General features: G+C 39.3%; 1 long non-coding RNA gene across 2 annotated transcripts; it reads right to left on the bottom strand.

Annotated features, from left to right (window-relative positions):
- Positions 1-1,541: 1,541 nt before the first annotated feature.
- Positions 1,542-8,017, bottom strand: LOC111971897 (uncharacterized). 2 transcript variants are annotated; one of them, XR_011480721.1, is made up of 5 exons: positions 7,415-8,017; positions 4,525-4,654; positions 4,161-4,331; positions 3,805-3,946; positions 1,542-3,146 (listed from the first exon to the last, which is right to left on the bottom strand). It is a non-coding gene; the product is annotated as an uncharacterized lncRNA (long non-coding RNA). The 2 variants fall into 2 exon arrangements; XR_011480720.1 differs by having other exon boundaries at positions 1,542-3,946.
- Between the last annotated feature and the right edge of the window lie 6,637 nt (positions 8,018-14,654).

Raw genomic sequence — 14,654 nt, 5'->3', positions numbered from 1 at the left:
TTGCATTGACATAAGTATTTGATACATCAGAAAAGCAGAACTTAATATTTGATACAGAAACCTTTGTTTGCAATTACAGAGATCATACGTTTCCTGTAGTTCTTGACCAGGTTTGCACACACTGCAGCAGGGATTTTGGCCCACTCCTCCATCAGACCTTCTCCAGATCCTTCAGGTTTCGGGGCTGTCGCTGGGCAATACGGAGTTTCAGCTACCTCCAAAGATGTTCTATTGGGTTCAGGTCTGGAGACTGTCTAGGCCACTCCAGGACCTAGAGATGCTTCTTACGGAGCCACTCCTTAGTTGCCCTGGCTGTGTGTTTCGGGTCATTGTCATGCTGGAAGACCCAGCCACGGCCAGTCGCCTGTCCCCTTTGCAGAAAGCATCCCCAAAGAATGATGTTTCCACCTCCATGCTTCACGGTTGGGATGGGTTTCTTGGGGTTGTACTCATCGTTCTTCTTCCTCCAAACACGGCGAGTGGAGTTATGACCAAAAATCTCTATTTTTGTCTCATCAGACCACATGACCTTCTCCCATTCCTCCTCTGGATCATCCAGATGGTCATTGGCAAACTTCAGACGGGCCTGGACATGCGCTTGCTTGAGCAGGGGACCTTGCGTGCGCTGCAGGATTTTAATCCATGACGGCGTAGTGTGTTACTAATGGTTTTTTTCTTTGAGACTATGGTCCAGCTCTCTTTCAGGTCATTGACCAGGTCTGCTGTGTAGTTCTGGGCTGATCCCTCACCTTTCTCATGATCATTGATGCCCCACGAGTGAGATCTTGCATGGAGCCCCAGACCGAGGGTGATTGACCGTCATCTTGAACTTCTTCCATTTCTTAATTAATTGCACCAACAGTTGTTGCCTTCTCACCAAGCTGCTTGCCTATTGTCCTGTAGCCCATCCCAGCCTTGTGCAGGTCTACAATTTTAGCCCTGATGTCCTTACACAGCTCTCTGGTCTTGGCCATTGTCGGAGAGGTTGGAGTCTGTTTGATTGAGTGTGTGGACAGGTGTCTTTTATACAGGTAACAAGTTCAAACAGGTGCAGTTAATACAGGTAATGAGTGGAGAACAGGAGGGCTTCTTAAAGAAAAACTAACAGGTCTGTGAGAGCCGGAATTCTTACTGGTTGGTAGGTGATCAAATACTTATGTCATGCAATAAAATGCAAATTAATTACTTAAAAATCATACAATGTGATTTTCTAGATTTTTGATTCCGTCTGTCACAGTTGAAGTGTACATATGATAAAAATTACAGACCTCTACATGCTTTGTAAGTAGGAAAACCTGCAAAATCGGCAGTGTATCAAATAGTTGTTCTCCCCACTGTAAGTCCTGTATTGATGCTTTGCCTGTTTGATGGTTCGTCAGAGGGCATAGCAGGATTACTTATAAGCTTCCGGGTTACAGTCCCTTTAGCTCAGTGTGTATGTTGCCTGTAATCCATGGCGCCTGATTGGGGTATGTGTAACAGATGTATAATGTACTCTCCATGCGTTGTATTTTCTCAAAATAAATCACTTCGGCCAGTGGTCCCAGTTGAGCATCATTTATTTCTGTTGTTAAATGGGAAACAGCACGTTAGTTGTGCAGGGCTTAACAGTATTGATGGCTGTCGATGGCAAAATCCCTTGCATCACATTTTCCTACTGGGCGAACAAAATACAAAAATACAATACAAAATATAACATGTGTAAATACCTATTGTTAAATGGGAAACAGCACGTTAGTTGTGCAGGGCTTAACAGTATTGATGCTGTCGATGGCAAAATCTGTAGCATGAAGACAACTGTGTTAGCAGTGGCTTATGTGACCATGACATCGGTGTATGCTAGCTAACACACTTATTTACAGCAATCATATGCCAAAGCACATCCCAGAAAGCCCCTCAATCCCTAACAGGTACCATATACCCACACATGTATAAATCAGTAACGTACAGCAAACTTGTACACATTGTAAAATAGAAAATAGAAAACAGTATTCAGAACGTGACCTACCCCTTGCATCACATTTTCCTACTGGGAAGACCTGACGTTCGCGATCTCCCCCTATCTGCAAGCGGGGCCAATCACAACACACCTTATTGTCATCAGAGTTGAACTAACCAATAAGAATGCTTGAACATTAAATACACATTTCTTTAGAGGCAAGTGGAAACATAACCAACCCCGTTACATATGTACGTACAGTCACTATGGAGACGACGTCCTCAATGCACTTATTGATGAAGCCAGTCTGTGCTAGCAAAACAGTCCTGTAGCTTAGCATCTGCTTCATCTGACCACTTTTTTATTGATCAAGTCACTGGTTCTTCCTGCCTTCATTTTTGCATGTAAGCAGGAATCAGGAGGATAGAATTATGGTCAGATTTGCCCAATTTAGGGAGAGAGAGAGCTTTGTGTGTGGAGTAAAGGTGGTCTAGAGTTTTTTTTCCCTTTAGTTGCACATTTAACATGCTGGTGGAAATTTGTTAAAACAAATATAAGTTTCCCTGCATTAAAGTCCCTGGCCACTAGGAGCGCCGCCTCTGGGTGAGTGTTTTCTTGTTTGCTTATGGCGGTACACAGCTCATTGAGTGCGGTCTTAGTGTCAGCATCAGTCTGTGGTCATATGTAGACAGCTACGAAAAATACAGATGAAAACTCTCTAGGTAAATAGTGTAGTCTAGAGCTTATCATGAGATACTCTACCTCAGGTGAGCAAAACCTTGAGACTTCCTTAGATATCGTGCAGCAGCTGTTGTTTACAAATATACATAGACCGCCACCGCTTTTCTTACCAGAGGTTGCCGTTCTATCCTGCCGATACAGTGTAAAACCCGCCAGCTGTATGATGTTCATGTCATCGTTCAGCCACGACTCGGTGAAACATAAGATATTACAGTTTTTTATGTCCTTTGGTAGTTTAATCTTGCTCGTTGGTCATCAATTTTACTTTCCAATGATTGCATGTTTGCCAATAGAATGGTCTGATCTAAGATCTGTCCATATAACATTATTCATTATGATCTAAAAAGCAAAACTGATCCTAGATTAGCACTACTCACACAGTGGTAGCTACCAGGGGTGTTGATACAGGTGTGCGTACACAGGCGCCCAGGCTGGGCCAGTGGGAACAACTGACACTCGCCAATGTCTGAAACACAGTTTGTCAATATGTCACTGATATAGATAGTACTTTAGTTTACATACAGTATTTTGTAAGGCCTCTTCCAATATTTGGTATTTTATTAGGATCTCCATTTGCTGTTGCAAAAGCAGCAGCTACTCTTCCCGGGGTCCACACAAAACATGAAATATAATACATTATATCATTAGACAAGAACAGCTCAAGGACAGAACTACATAAAAAATGTTTAAAGGTACACGTAGCCTACATATCAATGCACACACACAAACTATCTAGGTCAAATAGAGGAGAGGCGTTGTGTCGTGAGGTGTTGCTTTATCTCTTTTTTGAAAACAGGTTTGCTGTTTATTTGAGTAATATGAGATGTAAGGAAGTTCCATGCGATAAGGGCTCTATATAATACTGTACGCTTTCTTGAATTTGTTCTGGATTTCGGGACTGTGAAAAGACCCCTGGTGGCCTTGGTGGTGTGTCCCAACAGTGCACTGACCTCACTCCTATATAAAGATCCCATGACGTACACACAGTTCTAAGATTGTGTGGATCTAAGAACCGATTGGTTCTTAAAAGTGAAACACATTTGAAGTAGAGGAGCCTGTGGTGTTTGACCATTTTGCTGGTTGACTCTTCTTTCTTCTTTCAGGTAAGATTTGTCCGTACTGACCTGTGCAGATGTTGCTGTCGCGGCAGCTTATGCTGAAGCCTGTGTCATACGTGCAGTGGGAGGAGCTGTGGAGGAGGATGAAGTGACGCGGGAGGACGAAGAGAGGTAGGAGGGCGTGGGTAGGGCGGCAGGGGGTTTAAGACTGGGGAACAGAAAGAGACCTAAAAGGTTACACCACACAGCAGAGCAAGTAAAAGCAATAAGATACAGTCTACATACAGTAGTAAAAGGGATTCCTCACTCATGAATATTGAATAAGGTAATATAACAGTAGAATAACACCATGTTATCCTTCCAGGCACGGAGGGAGAGTAGTCACAGACAGAGGTCGGCAAAGGCTCAGGGCTCTGACTCACCCCTGCATGTGGGCTGCTGGCTGCTCCACTTCAGAGACGCCAGTAACACTCTGGTCTGGGGCTCCAGCAGCTCACAACCAGCCTTACAAACAAAGTGCACCTCCTGCCCCACACCAAACAACCTCACCAGCCTCCCACAATAGGACAGGCTCTCAGGCTCAGGACCGGTAGCTGGGGAGGGAGCGGGAGAGACATACAAACAGTAAGACAATCATGAGACATTCAGACAGAAAAGCATAACACAAGACATTGGCAAGTCCAGTAATTATCAAAGTGCTAGTGCAATAGTATATATTATTGTAAAAGAGAAGAAACAGTCATGTGCAAATGCAAACTAAACAGGCACTGTATCTATCTCTCTCACAGTTGTGGGCCTTGGTGGTGTGTCTGATGGTGACAGTGCTGCTGTTCTGCAGGGCGCTCAGTCTCTTCCTCAGAGGGCGAAGGCTCTGTTGGTAGGAGTCCTCCTTGAGACGAATATATTGATATGTCACCTTGTCCGAGAGAGATTTACATGGTTATCAAAACATAATTCCAGGGTAAGCCTACATGAAACACAGCCCTTATTTTAATTGTTTCTTAAATCCCCTATGGGAAAAATTAGTGCTGGAAAAATTATTAGAACAATTTCCCTGTTTGACCGCTAGGTTTTATGGGTATTTTGACACCTCCACTGTACAGTATGCAAAAATCACAAAAATTCGAATAGTTTGCCTAATTTCAGATGATGTGACAAAACAAGCAAGAGAAACATTGTACCATCTAAACTGCTGTGAAATATATTTTCAATAACTGAAAATATTGTATTTTCAGCTGTTTGAAGCTGGTGTACAATGCCGAAAGTAAAAGACGCAAAAATGTGACTTAAGAACGGGAAGCATAGAAATATGCACATATAACATACTGTATCTACCACTTAGACTTGCTTTTAATGAGAATGACAGATCTATAACATCTATGTGGATTTGGTCGGATCGCCCCGAAAAGTTACATATTGCAGCTTTAAAAACCTCTTAGATGTAAAGTCCCCTGTTTAGGGGACCTGCGTGGTTCTGGTACTAGTTCCGGTCGTCATTTTCCCTCAAATCGATCAGTGGACACCGTAGATCGAAATGGCTTGCATTGAGCTATAACCCTGGTTCCCACAGACACAGTAATATCTTTTCTGAGCTTATGTGATTTAGAATGTGAAATCTGAAACCACTTGAAGATGGGATGTCCCTACTACCATTTCATTCACTTTTCTGACTGTCCATCAACTCCTGGCTGAAACCTACGTCACAGCCACTGAGAAAGCACATGCTTCCAATTGTAGTGCAGCAGGAGAAAGTGGTTTCATCATGGTAACACGTTCAGAGATCAAATTATAGCCATAAATCTAAAATAATTAGTCGATTTTAATCAAAAAACACTTTCTATTTGTTATAGACGGACTAATATGAGATGAAAGGCAAATTCCTAATGAGTTCAGGAAGCCAAGCTAGAGCTCTGTGAGACACAGCGATGGGGTCAGCCGTTTTGATCAAGGGAGACCTTTAGAAAATATGCACATTTTTTTCTAACACTAAACATACAAATATGTATTTTACAGATATAAGGAAGGTGAATTCTTATAGGTTGTTTTATAATTTTATTATGTTATATTTAGAAAGCATATACGTCAATTCCAGCCTTATTCATACAGTTTTGTTGAATATGAAATAAATCATATGAAATATTTTCATATCTTCATCATTTTTGTATTGTGTACTTGTCCTTGTGTCCTCAAAAGTGACTACAGCTCAGCAATGTAAAACTATTTTTTTTACCAGAAAGTTGAGATTGTAACCTTTCTTTGAGTATGCAGCATTACTAATTATTGTTTATGGCCCTCTCATGATAAATAATTACTTTTGGGGACTATGTAGAACATTTTCGATTACATTTAGTTATATTTAACTAGTTAAGTTAAAAATGAAAGTAGGATGGTTGGTTGGGGTGGATGGGTGGGCGACTGTACGCTGAGTGCACAAAATATTAAGATCAAATCAGATAATTTGTCACGTGCGCTGAATACAACAGGTGTAGACCTTACAGTGAAATGCTTACTTACAGGCTCTAACCAATAGTGCAAAAAAGGTATTAGGTGAACACCTGCTCTTTCCATGACATAGACTGACCAGGTGAGAGAGATTAAAGTAGATGTGACGTGTCAAAATTTTGATTGATGACCCTATGTGAACTCTATGTGAACCCTATGTAGTGATGACGTGTGCATGTCTTCTGGTCAGGCAAGCCTGGTTAGGTGGGGGCTATGGGGTGAGTAAGGGTCCATTTGACAGGCCGTTAATGATTGATGACCCTAAGTCCAGCTGTCAAAAAAATGATTGATGTCTAGTGTCCTGTTGGGGACCAGGTTGGGTGGGGGGTGTGTGTGCTGAACATTTCAAAGAGTAAGGCCTATTTTATAGCTTATAGCCCTCCGGGGTTGTTGTCTAGGAAACACGAATGTCAGGGGGTATTGGTCTTTGCAGAAGCCTTATAAAGCCCCTGAACAATCCCGGTTTAAGACTGTACATGATAACCCCCTGAATATTAAACAAAAATGCCCCCTATGCCAATTTTCGGGATGTTATGCTCGGCTTGTCATGAACCCAGTGACCAAAGCCTTGAAGAAGTTCTGTGTGAAGCTCCAGAATGTTTTAAAGGATTTTTGGGTACGAGTGATGGCCATATTTCTTACATATTCCACCCGGAGGATTCTACGGTAAAGATATTCACAGACATTGGACCCAAACCCCTTTATCCGGCAAAACCTGGGATTTTTTCTCCTGCTCTGGGGATGAGAGAATGGCTAAAGATCAGGCTGGCGCTCTGTAAAATGGAACAGGCTCTGAGTGGTACAAATGTGCCCGGTTATGCGTTGGAAGAACCGGTATTCGGGGGCAGGGATCTGAAGGCTCTAAGAATCGCTTCAATGGACTATAGCCCTGACAACAAAGTGACAATTTTAGCCTGTGAAGTTTATGATGGTGCTAATGCTACAAAGTCTGTCAATTCTCCTGTATCTTCCAGAGCATGCAAAGATGTAAACTTTTTTATTCCTGTGTTTAGTTTTAAATGGTTGGATTATCCGATTTTCATAACCCTTATGAATAAGCTGGACAGTCTCTTCCAAAATCGCTAACAGTTAAAGCGCTGGCCTAGACTGTCCTTGAGACATAGTCTCGACCAAAAGGCCCGACGTATGATCTACCCCTGGAGTGAAAACTTACGGAGTTTTGATGAACCTAGCAAGAGATCCCAGCATTTAGATGGTGACTTGGACACGGATAATGGGGGTTGGCTCCACCAGACCTCTGGATCTGTAAGTAAGGCATCGTAAAAGACCATAATTATGAACGGTTATAAAATGTATGTACTAAATATTTTGAATGAAATAAAAGATGGTTTTAAAAGCAGAATCTCACCATGTCCTGAACTCGCTAGTTTGTTCACTCTTAGCTCAGTCTGTCCCTGAGAAAAAAACTTTCGGAAAAAGCCATGTGCGAGCGTGTGTGTGCGTGCGTGTGCTGGAGTGTATGTGTGTTTCAAAACAAAGAAAACGGGGGCGGGGTGTGTGTTCAAAAACAAAAGCCCATGCGGTTGGCGCTCAAGGCTCTCTCTCTCTCTCTCTCTCTAGTCTTTGTCTTACGGACACTTACGAATCATTAACAGCATTTCAAAACATAATTTAGGTTTTAGGMTCTAATGTAGCAAGCAATATGTGTCAAATATGGGCCACAGTCAATCATGACAGCCTCTTTATGAAAGGCCTTTACTTATGACTTAAACAGATTCATTTTCTACACATCTTATTCATTAATGCTGTGGGATAAATCAGGAACCAACTGCATCCCGTGGATAAATGATATGGAACAGCCTTCATTAGAATGGAATTCGAGATGCAACTGGTTGGATCACAGAATTTTTACGAAGTATCTATATGTCAAACTGTATGTATTTTTTATGATAAAATGGTACACCCGACATCGAAAACCATACAACCCTGGAGGACATGCATCGAACGGAAGGGGTACCCCCGGAACATGAAGAGTAAAACATTGAATTCGGACGATTTCCCCGCTTCAAAATGACATTTCGGAGGTCTCTGAATTTGCGGTTGTTTGTGATGGGCAGAAAACAAGTTAAGGAAAACTCCGAGGCTGAAACAACATTCATATGCATTCTAAAACAGAGGACAACGATTTTTACAGATATTCAGGAAACAGATGGACAATAATTATCATTATAATGTGATTTTTTAAATATATTTTTAGCACAATATGTTAAATGGACGTATTCTTATAAGTTAAAATGTATCTATTTCGTATAAAACATGTTAACATTATCTAACGTCTGTATGATACCCAGAGGCTACAGGGCATAATGGATTGGAAACAACGATTAGACCGGGATTCAGAAGCAAACTGCGACCGGTCCTTTACGTGGCCCATGATCACTATACACTATTTTCGGCGTAAGTCCCCCCACCCGACTCGGAAGAGCAGATGAAACCAGAGACAATTCTGCGGGCTTGTACTGAAGGCCTTAACCTAACTCCAAACACAAGCCAGCAGACCAGGACAAATAAAACGATAGACGGTGAATCTTTCCTTCCTCATGGAACTTTTTGAAGGGGGAGTGTATTATTAGAGGTGATGTTTGTATATATTATATAATATTATCTAAGAATGATTGGTATAATCTTAGGCATTTAACATTATTGTTTTTAAAATGAAGGCATATTTATACAAGGAAACATTGTTTTTTATTCATACTGTTTGTAAACAATAGCTTCTGACCCTTAGGGTCTACTTGAACCGCTTATTAAATCAGACCTCTCAGACCAGAAAGTATGATTTAGAAACCAATGGCCAACTATATTCAATCTGTATTAGAAGCGATAAATTAGAAGCTATGACAAAACTATGATCAAAACTATTGATAATAAACTATGAACAACTATGAAGACAGGGCTGTAGTGGTGTGAATGATGAGCTATTATTTAAGTGTGTAATATTACTCTTTCTCTCTTTCTCTGTCAGGCTATGAAAAAGACAAGAGAAAGACAGGGACTCCTGAGTGCTTGATAGGTCTTAGATTTTATAGACAGGGTATCTGTAAAACACAATGTGACAACTATTGAAGATGCAAAAAGGGGTTTCAGAAATATATTGGTTGACAGATTGTATTATTATAAAAAAGTAATAAAAAATGATTAGAATCTTTAGTATTATTATGTTACATGCGAGACATACCCAGAAATGTCAGCGTAGACAACTTACAAGAATGTGTTTACCAGGCCGTGATGAAAACATTTTAAAGGAGCTTTAATTCAAACATGCAAAGATATATAATTTGATACAATTACCAACGTTAAAAACTGTTGTTACAATATCACAAATAATGTTTCTCGGACTAACACACTGTAGAGTTCCTATTATACTAAAGAACAATCACTAAGACAAAAACACAAAAAGTTGTAATACAATCAGTATACATGCATTCTATATGGAAAACAGTACATTTGAAAGATATGATGTTGATGTGATTTTAAAAAAATTCATTTCTCCATTTAGATAATACGGTTTTATTTTATACTTTACTTAAATTGTATTATTTATCTAGCCTCATACCAGGCTAATACAATACCAAGCCATGCAAACAGCTAGGAATTAACCCAGAACAGTTGTGGTCTTAATTATTATTATTATTTTTTTTTGGAACAATAATGATCAAGAATACCAATAGGCTTGATCTGATCCTCAAACCTATCACGACATCCTAGAATGCACAGACATATGACCAAAACCATAAAACTCTGACAAGAAAACAATGAAAATCTTTAACATGACTACATGCCCTGCCATTATTTTAGTTACCATCCACCAATGGTTGAATTTGGTACTTTTTCTATGTAGATGCACCGAGCCTCCAAGTGCTGGAGACATACAACAGGCTAAATTAAAATGACCCAGTATGTGAAAAAGCGGGGGGTCAAATGTATTTTTTTTATGTTTGGTTTTTGTTACAACCAACAGGGTTCCTAACATTCGACATAACTAGTAAGCCTTACGAGGGAGATTAGAAACCAAAAGTAATATTGGGAGGTAGAAAGATCATAAAGGTAATTTCATATTTCGGTTTAGGGTTAATAACTTTAGGGAAAACAATATTCACACTATGTGGATTATAAACATGTTAGAGATCCATCACATCATTGATGTAACAGGTGAGTGGCGATTCAAAGTACAACAGGGAGTCTTCTGGAAACTGCAATACGTGTTAAATATGTTTTACATACAGCCTAAACTGAGTGGTTTTCACAAACTCCCTTTAAAGGTTTTGTAAGAAAGTTGTAACAGCCTCATTCAACAGTCTAAGAGATTACCTAGAGACACCAAAAAACATCAACATTTAGAGCAGCTTGGGATTATTCCCCATGTAAGGTGGGCAAAGAGCTGATTTACCATACCAAAGGAATTTCCAGAGTTAGCAAACCCTGACACTGGTATGATAAATCAGCTCTTTGCCCACCTTACATGGGGAATAATCTCCAAGCTGCTCTAAATGTTTGATGTTTTTGCGTGCTCTAGGTTAATCTCTAGACTGTTTAATGAGGCCTGTTACAACTTTCTTACAAAACCTTTAAAGGGAGTTTGTGAAACCACTCAGTTATGGCTGTATGTAAAAACATATTTAACACGTATTGCAGTTTCCAGAAGACTCCTGTTTGTACTTTGAATCGCCACTCATCCCTGTTACATCATGATGTGATGGATCTCTAACATGTTATAAATCCACATAGTGTGAATATTGTTTTCCCAAAAGTTATTAACCCCCTAAACCGAAATATGAAATTACCTTTATGATCTTTCTTACCCCCATATTACTTTTGAGTTCTAATCTCCCTCGTAAGCTTACTAGTTATGTCGAATGTTAGGAAGCCCTGTTGGTTGTAACAAAAACCAAACATAAAAAAATACATTGCGACCCCCCCCCGCTTTTCACATACTGGGTCATTTTAATTTAGCCTGTTGTATGTCTCCAGCCACTTGGAGGCTCGGTGCATCTACATAGAAAAAGTACCAAATTCAACCATTGGTGATGGTAACTAAAAAATAATGGCAGGGCATGTAGTCATGTTAAGATTTTCATTGTTTCTTGTCAGAGTTTTATGGTTTTGCATATGTCTGTGCATTCTAGGATGTCGTGATAGGTTTGAGGATCAATCAAGCCTATTGTATTCTTGATCATTTATGTTCCAAAAAATAATAATAATAATAATAAAGACCCACAACTGTTCTGGGTTAATTCCTAGCTGTTTGCATGGCTTGGTATTGTATTAGCCTGGTATGAGGCTAGATAAATATACAATTTAAGTAAAGTATAAAATAAAACCGTATTATCCTAAATTGAGAAATGAATTTTTTAAAATCACATCAACATCATAATCTTTCAAAAATGTACCTGTTTCCATATAGAATGCCATGTATACTGATTGTATTACAACTTTTTGTGTTTTGTCTTAGTGATGTTCTTTAGTATATAGGAAACTCTACAGTGTGTTAGTCCGAGAAACATTATTTGTGATATTGTAACAACAGTTTTTAACTGTTGGTAATTGTATCAAATATATATTCTTTGCATGTTTGAATTAAAGCTCCTTTAAAATGTTTTCATCACGGCCTGGTAAACACATTCTTGTAAGTTGTCTACGCTGACATTTCTGGTATGTCTCGCACATGTAACATAATAATACTAAAGATTCTAATCATTTTATATTACTTTTTATAATAATACAAATCTGCAACCAAATATATTCTGAAAACCCCTTTTTGCATCTTCAATAGTTGTCACATTGTGTTTTACAGATACCCTGTCTATAAAATCTAAGACCTATCAAACACTCAGGATCCCTGTCCTTTCTCTTTCTTTTTCATAGCCTGACAGAGAGAGGAGAGAAGAGTAATATTACACACTTAAATAATAGCTCATCATTCCACACAATACAGCCCTGTCTTCATAGTTGTTCATAGTTTATTATCATAGTTTGATCATAGTTTTGTCATAGCTTCTAATTATCGCTTCTAATCACAGATTGAATATAGTTGGCCATGTTTCTAATCATACTTTCTGTCTGAGAGTCTGATTTAATAAGCGGTTCAAGTAGACCCTAAGGGGTCAGAAGCTATTGTTTAAAACAGTATGAATAAAAACAATGTTCCTTGTATAAATAGCCTTCATTTTTTAAAAAAACATACATGTAAATGCTAGAATTAATACCAATCATTCTTAGATAATACTATATATATATACAAAACATCACCTCTAATATTCAACTCCCCTTCAAAAAAGTTCCATGAGGAAGGAAAGATCACCGTCTATCGTTTTATCTGTCCTGTCTGCGGCTTGTGTTTGGAGTAGGTTAAGGCCTTCAGTACAAGCCCGCAGAATTGTCTCTGTTTCATCTGCTCTTCCGTAGTCGGGTGGGGGGACTTACGCCGAAAATAGTGTATTAGTGAATGGCCACGATAAGGACCGGTCGCAGTTTGCTTCTGAGAATCCCGTCTAACTCTGTCTGTTCCCAATCCATTATGCCCTGTAGCCTCTTGGTATCATACAGACGTTAGATAATGTTAACATGTATTTATACGAAATAGATACATTTTAACTTATAAGAATACGTTCCATTTAACATATTGCCTAAAAAATATATTTAAAAAAACACATTATAGATAATTATTGTCCATCTGTTTCTGAATATCTGTAAAAAATCGTTGTCTTCCTGTTTTAGAATAGCATGACTGAATGTTGTTTCAGCCTCGGAGTTTTCCTTAACTTGTTCTGCCCATCACAAACAACCGCAAATCAGAGACCTCCGAAATGTCATTTTGAAGCGGGGAAATCTCCGAATTCAATGTTTACTCTTCATTTTTCCGGGGGTACCCCTTCCGTTTCGATCATGTCCTCCAGGTTGTATGGTTTTCGATTGTCGGGTGTTACATTTTATCATAAAAAAATACATACATTGACATATAGATATCTCGTAAAATTCTGTGTCCAACCGTTGCTCTTCGGAATTCCATTCTAATGAAGGCTTTCCATATCATTTATCCCCGGGATGCAGTTGGCTTAATGTTGCATATCCTGCGAACGTTTTAAATTACATGAATATGTGCATTTGACGTAAATAAAATAATAATTGTTGTCATCGTTTTAAAACACATATAACTCCTGTTTAATATAAATAATATCATTAATGTTCAAACAAGTCCCCGCATCCCAAATCTAAAATAATACGTTTTCACGAACTCACCTTCAGAAAGCGGAAGGATTTACAGATGATCTTGTCCGATAAACTATTCTGGGGCTGCTTCCTGCATGTGTGTAACTGCGCTAAAACGATGCTAACAGTGGGAACTATTGGTTCACTAGACTCGTTGAGAAGTTTGCGCCTTGGCTCAAAAGTCGTATAGTACGGAATGAGTTTACAGAGCCGGGGTGACGTTTTTTTTTTTAGGACTAGACCCCAGCTATATTTAACCCCTAAATTATTTTGGTTCAAAACAAGGATTGGTGTGGCTAAACCTTATTACACCCTAGGATATTCTACAAACTCCGCGGAGATAGAAACCCCCTATGTACGTTTCAAGCCCTGGGAGTGGGAGTTCTAGACAACGCTGGACTGATTGACTTTTTAAACCCTACAGCCTCTGTTTTAGACCCTAAAACATAAATTATGTTTTGAAATGCTGTTAATGATTCGTAAGTGTCCGTAAGACAAAGACTAGAGAGATAGAGAGCCTTGAGCGCAGACGCCTGTTGTTTTGAACACACACCCCCCCCGTTTCTTTGTTTTTGAAACACACATACACCTACACTCACGCACACAACGCACATGGCTTTTTCCGCAAGTTTTTTTCTCCGGGACAGTGGTGATGATGGAAAGGACATTGATTCCTTCGTTGAAATTGAAACCATTTTTTTTATTCAAAATATTTTGTACATACAGTTTATAGCCGTTCATAATTATGTCTTTTACTATGCCTTTCTTACATATAGGTCCTGGTCGCCCTGAACCCTTCTCTCCGTTTCCAATTCACGATCGCTAAGACGCTGCACACTCCCTCAAGAGCTCCGTAAGTTTTCCCTCCATGTTAGATAATCCGTCCGGCATGTAAATCCTGTGTATGCCCACAGCATTAATGAATAAGAGGGTAGAAAATGAATCTGTTTAAGTTCATAAGTAAAGGCCTTTCATAAAGAGGTGTCATGATGACTGTGGCCCATATTTAACACATATTTGCTTGTTACCTAAAACTATTGTTGTACATTGAATATCCAATAGCCTATTTTGGAGCATCTCCACTTATACTGTCATGTTACTGTGGTCTTTTTAAAAGTCAATAAACATTAGTTAAAATGTACACTTTTGTTTCACTGTAGATTTTTTAAGCCCACCTAGAAACC

Source organism: Salvelinus sp. IW2-2015, linkage group LG13 (assembly GCF_002910315.2).
Source record: "Salvelinus sp. IW2-2015 linkage group LG13, ASM291031v2, whole genome shotgun sequence".
In the NCBI taxonomy this organism is placed as follows: domain Eukaryota; kingdom Metazoa; phylum Chordata; class Actinopteri; order Salmoniformes; family Salmonidae; genus Salvelinus; species Salvelinus sp. IW2-2015.
This window is presented reverse-complemented; position numbering and strand designations above follow the sequence as displayed.